Source organism: Vicugna pacos, chromosome 30 (genome assembly GCF_048564905.1).
Source record: "Vicugna pacos chromosome 30, VicPac4, whole genome shotgun sequence".
Lineage (NCBI taxonomy): Eukaryota > Metazoa > Chordata > Mammalia > Artiodactyla > Camelidae > Vicugna > Vicugna pacos.
Window position 1 is genome coordinate 33,327,758 of NC_133016.1, and position 6,632 is coordinate 33,334,389.

Here is a 6,632-nt window from a genome sequence, read left to right on the forward strand (position 1 = left end):
CTTCTTTTTTTTTAGAGTAGATCTTTCATTATTTCTTTTTCTCTTGCTAAATTCTTTTAACATTTTTTGTGTGGAAGTTATTTATCTCTCCTTCTATTCTCAAAGAGAGCCTTGCTTGATAATGTATCTTAGATTACAGACTTCTTTCATTCAGGACTTTTAATATGCCTTACCACTGCCTTCTGCCTGCTGTATTTGTGTAGGAAACAAGTTTACAACTATTATGTATAAAATTATATATATGTATAAAGAACACCTAGAAATGAAGTTAACAAATAAGGTAAAAACCTATATGTTAAAAAACAGAAAACATTGGTGAAGGAAAATTTAACTGATCCAAAGAAATGAACAGATCTCTTATGTTAATTATGTGAAACTATGTGGTTAACACAACCATTCAACCAAAGGGAATCTACATTTAGTGTGATTCATGTCAAAATACCTATGAGATTTTTGATTAAATAGAACAAATAATTTCAAAATTTATATGTAACCACAAAGAACATGAGTTGCCAAAATAATCTTGAAAAAAAGTATTAAATGTAATGGTGTAAATTCCTCTGATGTTATACAGTCCTTCAAAACTTTAGTAATTAAAACAACATGATACTGGCTTAAAAACAGACACCAATCAAGAGAAGAGAATAGAGAAACCAGATATAATCCCTCACTCTTATGATCAATTAACCCATGAAAAAGAAAGCTAGAGTATAAAATGAAGAAAAGACATTCTCCTAAGTAATTAGTTACTAGGGAGCCTGAACTTTGAAAAGATAGATTACAATATTTCCTCACATTGTGTACAATCCATGAGCACCGAATATATTTCTATTTAATTTATTTTCTTATATTTCTTGCACCTGTAATTTATTGATCTATGTTTAGATCTTTTATTTCACTTACAAAATATATTCCTGTTTTATTCCTTATGGTATAAATTTACATGTAATAATTTTCCAAGTTTCTCTTTCTGATTATGGGTTGTTAATATATAAAAATGCAATGGATTTTTTTTTATCAATTTTGTATTCTGGAAGTTTACTAAGTTTGTTCATTATTTCTAACAGTCACTGGAGGAGTCTATGGAGCTTTCTATCTATGTATAATTATGGCAACTGTAAATACTTTACTGCTTTTTTACAAGTTGGATACATTTTATATTTTTTCTTGACTAGATGTTCTGGCTAGGACTTCTAGTAGTGTAATTTAGGACTTGTGAAAATGAGCTAATTTTTCTTATTACTGGACCAGAGGAAAACCTTCCTGTATGTTAAAATTGAACTTGATGTTAGTCATGGGTTTTTCATAAATGGCTTATATTATGTTTAGTTACATTCTATCTACAGTGAATTTGTAAAAATATTTTTATAAAAAAGTTAAGATCACATATTTTAATAATATTCCTACATTTTTTGAGAGTGTTATTTTTCAATTCTTTGCTTTTTAAGGGATGTTATCACATATTTTAATTTGCATATGTTAAATAATATTTATGAATCAGGACTAAATCCAACATAACTATAGTTGATAATACTTATAATATGCCATGAATTCAGGTTGCTAATATTTATTTAGAATGAAATTTACAGATAGTGATGGAAAAATTTACATTGTAGCTTGAGGGTACATTTATTTATTTAAAAATTTTATCTCTCATTTTTAATTTGGCTTAAGTTTAATGGAATTTATTTCTAAATAAATAATATAAATTTTGATAGAACTGGATTTACTTATGTATACTGTTACAGGACATAGGTAATATTTTCAATTAGTGAACAAATCACTTGCCTTAAAATGCTGTATTATATAAACAATGCCAAAAATTTCAGGACTGAGAAATATATTGCTTCCTAAAATGCATTAACTTGTATTTTCCACCCCAAACCACATATACTGTTATATCTTTGTTTTTTTCATTGTTCATTTGCCCCTTAATGGAGGCACTGCTTATTGAATCCAGTGTCTTGTGCATAAGTGTATTTATCAACATCATTTTGGAACACATAACAGAAGCCACAAGAGTATGGATTATAACGATGACAAGAAAATTTTTTCCTTCTTGGGACTGAAAAACCTCTGACAGAAAGAATGGCAAAAATAAACATTTGTAAATATGCAATAAGATTGTCTCTCTTCTAATTTTTATGGTAGAATGTTAAATTACATTTGTTTTACTTATAGCACTGAATTACAATTTAAATCAAAAATTCCCCACTTTGGGCTTTCTTACATTTGATTCATAATTTTAATCTAGTTTTATTTTATAAATATTTGCCATTTATTTATAAGCATAACAAATAAGCTGATATTTATTCTTCTCATATTTTGAATATAGAGCTACTTATTTTAAAGTACAGAGATAAATACCAACTTCCATTTCCAAATCAAATTATATTTCACTTTAATTACAAATGATATTGAAATAGATATACATTTTCTGTACAGGTTTTAAACAAATTTCACTTTAAATTTCATAACTTTAAAATTATTTTATATATTTATTGCATTATTTATACTTCACCAATTTTGTATAAATTTGTGTACAAAAGTATGGAGACTGATTTTATTTCATAGTCCCCAAAATTAAATTATTTAAAAAGATTTTTGGGGATAATATTTGCAGATCACAGTATAAAAATAAGCATACTATATGTTTCATTTTAACTGGATGAATGAGAAGGGAACACTGGCTGAATGTTACACTTGAGTTGCTGGGAGACCAGTCGTTTTGTGATGTGACAGCTACTCAGGTAGAGAACCATTTTGATGGCCTAGAAGTTTATCTGTGCAGGCCTGCCAAAGCAGCATTTGAAGCTGCAGTGCTCAAAATCATGCAGATTAGAAAAGTAGCTGTAGAATAAGTTATTTCCGTTGGCACATGTTTCTCCAGAAATCCAAGATGTGTCTCATAAAGTTGGACAAACTGTTTCAGGAACTCTGATATATCTCTATTGTGTGATCAAACATTCTCTGGGGACTTGGACTTGAGGTGTATGATTGAAGAAAATGCTTTTCAGACTTTGTCTGAAAAATCCTTGATAAAAAGACCATGTTACACACATTGTGTCTTGGAACCAGATGAAGATAATGATTTTCGTTCTCTGACATTTCCAAGAAAACTCTGGAAAATGTCTGGGAGTGACCAATAAAAATCTATCTCGTGGGATGATAATGGAACTTCGATAGTGATTGATGAAGATGTCTTTAAGAAGGAAGTTTTGGAAAGAAGGGCGCCTTTCAGAATATTTGAATCTGGAAGTATGTAAAGTTTAGTTAGACAGCTTAGCATGTATGTGTTTACTAAAGTGCGGCAGAATATTCAAAGATCTGTTTCTCCTGCTGACTTTCTGGCAGAAGGAAAAAAGTCTGTTTTAAGCAAGGTATTCAGTAATTGTAGTTACTACTTGGTAACATACATAAAATTTTATTTTGTACATCAACCTATGGTAATATAAATGTAAAGCTAGATTTTGAAAATTGTATAAAACTACAAAGGCTAATATTCTTTACTTTTTCTAAAAATGAGGACAGTGCCTTAAGTATTCAAGATTATGAGAAATGTTCCTAGCAACTATGAATCTTACCAGAAAACTAAATAAACGTATTAAAGCTGCTTTTAAAAAGTGGCTTTCACCGTTACTGCAAATACTAACTTATTAAATTTGATGATATACTATTTAAATGTGTATATTACAAATAAATAATTTCAAAATATTGTCAGCAATGTTCATATTTTAATGATATTATCTTTGCATAATCAACATGAAATCTGAGGTTTTATAGGATAGGCTTATTGTAGTCTTGTATTTTCGTTTAAAATATTACTAAAATCTTTCTCCATTGGTTGCAGCTGCAGTTCTGCCATAATTGAAATCTTAAACAAGTCTGTCACCAGCATTTAGTTAGAATAAAAAGAAGAGTTGGGATTAAAAATGCCTCTCTGGTGGCTTCATTGGCTGAAGATTTCAAAAAGAAGCACTTTAAAGCAGGAGGTAATGTGCATATTCATAAATCTGATTTTGTGGCTGACACTAGTGGAGAAAGTGAATTTTTACTTTCTGCAAATTTAAACATGCCTCTAATAAGGAAGCCCTCTACTAGACAAATAATTGGTGACACAACAACCCGGATCAGAGGTGATTTTTATCCTCCATAATCAATGTCATTTAGACCACCAAAACAAATTGCAGTGGATCAACGTGCTGTTTTAAATCAGTTGACCACTGTCCACGGGCACTCTCAAAGCAGCTACACTGAAGCAAATGGCCGTGTTGTGAACTTCATTACAATTATAACTTCTACTTCTCAGTACAGCATCTTGTCTCCCACAGAGAGCTATTATTTGGACTGATGGTGGAGCCTTCTACTTTCCCAAATAGATATCACAACATATCTGCCAATGAAGGTCGTTTTTCTAAACTTCAACCAAGGAGCAACCCACGGTTTCCAGTGACAGTGATAGCTGATACATCAGCTACCTCTCTTTCAATGCCAACTTATCAGCCGTCTTCAGTTTATGAACGTCATCCTAATTACAACTGATTTACCAGAGGACTACCAGATTATGCAGGATAAAAAAGATTAATATTGATGTTGGCAAATGTTGACAAATATCTGCAATTTTCTTATTTGAACAATAAACATAGACGTGTACTTGTATTTTCCTTATAATTTTTAGAATAGAGTAAAGAGATATACAGGAGTATAAGTTACCATTTAAAGAAAAATAGAGATATTTGATTGACATGATCATTTGATGGAACAATATGGGTGTAAATTTAAATAATTTCTTGTAAGGAAGAAGAGAAAATGGAAGAATTTGGAAAAGGACAAACATAGACAGATGGAAAAGTACTAAGTGGTTCCTGGTTCATCCTAGAAAGTATTAAAAGTGTTAAGTTAGGGTTGGTTTGAACAGGATATAAGTGCAGGAATCTGTCCAGCGATCATGGTCTCTTTTATGTCATTACTGGTATCAAAATGGTCATATGGTGTAGTCTCATATGGCACATTCAGCATGTGGAAGAATTTCAAAAGTAATTTTATCTATGGTCTTTGTGCTGTTCTCAAAGCATTCCAAGTGGTGCTTTCATTTCCTGCCCTGAAGAGTCTACGCTATATTTTTTAGTCAATACTTTATGTTGCTTTTGTGTTCCAGCCAAAGACAAGCTTACGTCTTCAGGGTGGCACTTAATGCCTTTCCAACTCTAAGCCCACAAACTCAACATCGTTTACTCTTTTTTTATAGATCTGGTTTCTGATTACCTTGGCATATCTTTATGTTTCACTGTATTTGGAGATACATCCAGGCAAATGCTCGTGAAAAATGTTAGCTCCAAACTCACAACTTTTGCTCCAGCTCATTCTTGGACTTAAGGTGTCCTCCTTTTACCTACTTTAATTTTCCCAGTCTCAGGACAGAAACTACCTCCTTCAGAAGTTTTCTGTCTATCCCCCTTTCCTTGTCTAACTTGGATACCAGCCCAGTAAGCACAGAACATGCCACAGGATGCATTATATTATTTAGTGAATGAAAAATATATGTTGACTTTAAGCAAATCCACTTTCTTGAAACAAGAAAATTCTCATGGTTTTCCAACTATTTTGTTATGGTCCTTACTCTTCACCACAAACTAGCTCTTTTCATAGTCCAAGGACTAGTCACGCAAGACAGTAATTGGAGGTAGGTACAGGAGACAAGTTATTATTTTCTTCTTAATCCATGCCTGCCAGAGGTGTAAAGCATTCCATTCTAATTTGCTGGATTTTTTCCTGTCTCTTCATCACCCACCCACTCAAAAATAGCTGATTCTCTTCCCCATACCAATATCTATACTGCCTTCTAATTAATTTACTTCTTAGAATCAGAGCTTTAACCAGAAAAGAGAGTGTCATTGCAAACATTTAATGTAGGATTATACACCCCATATAAATTGTTCCCTTTCTAACCTTCACACAGGATGTATCTAAGAGTTACTTGACCCTTGGTTGTGGTGGTCGTTTTCAGTAACCAAATTGCAATCTAAAATGTGTGGACTAAATAGAGGTGAGGGTGGTAGAATTAAAAATTTGTCCAACTGCAAGAATACCAAATTTCTGCAGATAGTAGGAAATATAAATATTCATGGAGGACTTTATTTCCCATTAATTTAAAATAAAAGGTGAAGCATTTTCAGAATGTGAAATGCCCTGAAATGGTGGAAAATTTTAGAGAAGGTCAGGTAGCCTAAGGCTTCTGCTCACAATCATGCAGCCAGTGTCAGCTGATAAGACTGGAATGGCAACATTGTGTCCTGTAAATATGTCACCATTTGTGAAGAAAGACTTTGATAATCTGGAGAATGGTAAAATTGGCCATGGTGAACTCTAGCAACATCCCAACAGTATAAACTTTATCAAGAGAAGAAAAGCGCCCACTTGCAGCAGGAGATATGGGTCTGGACATCAGTGGTTTTTCCTAAAACAGAAACATCAAGCTTTAAAATTTGTCAGCTCAACTATGATGGTGACTATTTTGTTGCCTACATTAGCAGTCTGGGGTTCAGATGGGCTGGTTCAGCAGCTAGTTCCCAGCTCTATTATCACACAGTGGGTCTTACTGTGATCATCATAACAAGGTTCTATACTGATAA

At 32.3% G+C, this 6,632-nt stretch overlaps 1 long non-coding RNA gene across 1 annotated transcript; it reads left to right on the forward strand.

Moving 5' to 3' along the window:
- Positions 1-3,040: 3,040 nt before the first annotated feature.
- Positions 3,041-4,503, forward strand: LOC140690392 (uncharacterized). The gene is made up of 3 exons (XR_012065658.1): positions 3,041-3,258; positions 3,851-3,992; positions 4,332-4,503. It is a non-coding gene; the product is annotated as an uncharacterized lncRNA (long non-coding RNA).
- The last annotated feature ends 2,129 nt before the right edge of the window (positions 4,504-6,632 follow it).